Source organism: Magnolia sinica, chromosome 11 (assembly GCF_029962835.1).
Source record: "Magnolia sinica isolate HGM2019 chromosome 11, MsV1, whole genome shotgun sequence".
Classification (NCBI taxonomy): domain Eukaryota; kingdom Viridiplantae; phylum Streptophyta; class Magnoliopsida; order Magnoliales; family Magnoliaceae; genus Magnolia; species Magnolia sinica.
In genome coordinates, this window is record NC_080583.1 from 26,570,123 (window position 1) to 26,572,747 (window position 2,625).

Here is a 2,625-nt window from a genome sequence, read left to right on the forward strand (position 1 = left end):
AGGCTGGGCATCGGAGGCGTGATTTCCCTCTCCCCATACAGTAGCAGAGGCCATCTCGGTTGCCTCCTCCTTATCCTCCTCAGCAGTAGCAGCGAGCACAACTTCTAGCCGCCACTCCTAGGGCTCCTCCTCAGCAGCAGAGGCAGCCAGGTAGACCTCCCCAGCAGAGACAACAGCAACAGAGATAGCACCAGCAGCACCAGCAGAGGGGATATCCATATGTTCAGTCCCTGGGTCAAGTGTGTATTACAGCCCAGCAGGCATAGACTCAGTACCCACAGTCTTCCGGTTTGCTTCCCCTACCAGCTTAGGGCCGCTTTTATTATGCGGAGCAGGCGCCAGGCCAGGACCTCCAGTCATCGATTAGTGAAGTCGTCGATGGTATTCTTCTTGTTTCTACTTGCATTGCTCATTTTTTTTAATTCTGATGCCTCCCATTCTTTTATGGCCGAGCAGTTTTGCCGATCGACCGGTATTCCCTCGGAGTCCATGTCTAAGGCCTTGGACATTTTGACTCCCATGGGGAAGTCCGTTGTGTTAACCCGTCGGTGTCCTTCTTGCCCGGTGTTAGTGGGCGAGATGTTCCTTCCTGCCAATTTGTTTGTGATATCAATGTCAGGCTTTGATATTATTCTGGGTATGGACTGGCTTGCAAAGTATTGTGTCGTCTTAGACTGTGCAGTGAGGATGGTTACGGTTCACATTCCAGGCTTGCTAGTATTCCAGTTTGTCGCGGAGCCCAGGGGAGAGCCGTTATCGAGTTTCTTGGCTTTTGTCGTTGAGGATTCTGTGGCAGTGTCGGATGTGTTTCAGGAGATACTTGGTTTGCCACCGCGTCGGCAGGTGGAGTTTCAAATTGATCTAGTGTCCGGTACCGCACCTATCTCAAAGGCCCCCTATCGGATGGCACTGTTGGAGTTATGGAAACTGTAGGAGCAGTTGGATAAGCTCTGGGAGTTAGGTTTCATTCGTCCCAGCAGTTCACCTTGTGTAGCCCTGGTATTGTTTGTGAAGAAGAAGGATGGCTCGTTACAACTCTGTGTAGACTATAGTGAGCTCAACAAAGTCACAATCAAGAACCGATATCCGCTTCCCCATATTGATGATCTGTTCGATCAGTTGCAAGGTGCACAGTATTTTTCTAAGATTGACTTGCGCTCCGGTTACCATCAGATTCGGGTCCAAGAGGAGGACATTCTGAAGACGATCTTCCGGATGTTCTATGGTCACTTTGAGTTTCTGGTCATGTCGTTCAGACTGACCAATGCTCCCGCCGTATTCATGCAGCTAATGAACGAGGTCTTCCAGCCGTTCCTCGATTAGTTCGCGGTGGCATTCATTAATGATATTCTTGTATATTTGAGGACCCGGGAAGACCATGTTGAGCACTTACGGATTGTGCTGGAGATCCTCCGTGCCCACCAGCTGTATGCGAAACTGGAGAAGTGTAAATTTTGGCAGGAGGTGAAGTTCCTCGATTATGTGGTGATGAGGGAGGGTGTCACCATGGACCCCTCAAAGGTTGATGTGGTCGGTCAGTGGGGCTAGCCCACGAACGCATCCGCGATCCGTAACTTCCTTAGTCTAGCGGGGTATTATTGACGGTTTATCGTGAGTTTCTTCCATATTGCAGCACCGCTGACTCGGTTAACGTGCAAGGGCATCGAGTTCCTCTGGAGTGACACCTGTGAGGAGGCATTTGCGAAGTTGAAAGACCGCCTCTCGTTCGCTCTTGTTCTCACTCTTCCTGATGGGAGTGAGGGTTTTGTTGTTTTCACTGATGCCTCTAGAGTTGGCTTGGGTGTTGTACTGATGCAACATGGGAAGCCAGTGGCGTATGCCTCGCGCCAGCTCAAGGTCCACGAGCTGAACTACCCCACCCATGATTTAAAGCTTGCAGCGGTCGTCTTCACACTGAAGGTGTGGAGGCATTATCTATATGGGGTCAGGTTCGAGCACTTCTCAGATCATAAGAGCTTGAAGTACCTATTTTCGTAGTCTGAGTTGAACTTACATCAGAGGTAATGGATGGAGCTGTTGAAGGACTATGATTTTGATTTTCAGTACCACCCGGGCAAGGCAAACATGGTGGTGGATGCGCTTAGCCATCAGCCACGAGGCCTGGTGGCTCAGATGATGGCGCAAGAGTGGCAAATGCTCGAGGATGTTTCAGAGTTTGACTTTGAGTTCGGTCTACAGTCTTCCATTATTCAGCTTTTGAGCTCGTCGATTCAACCCTCTTTGGTGGCTAGGGTGATCTAAGCTCAGCAGACGGATGAGTCACTTCAGCAGTACCGACCAAAGGCCGCATCCATGAAGCAGTCAGACCAACAGATTGGTTCTGATGGTGGATTATATTTCAAAGGCCGATTGTGTGTCCCGAACGTACCAGAGTTGCATCATGATCTGATGACTGAGGCACACCGATCGAGACTTACTATTCACCTAGGCTCCACGAACATGTATCGTAATATGAAGAGGTAGTATTTTTAGCAGGGGATGAAGCACCAGATTGCTACTTTTGCGGCGGAGCGTGACACATGTTAGCATGTCAAGGCCGATCACTAGAGACCCCTGGTCCCTTGCAGCCGTTGAGCATTCAGAGTGGAAGTGGGAGCATGTATC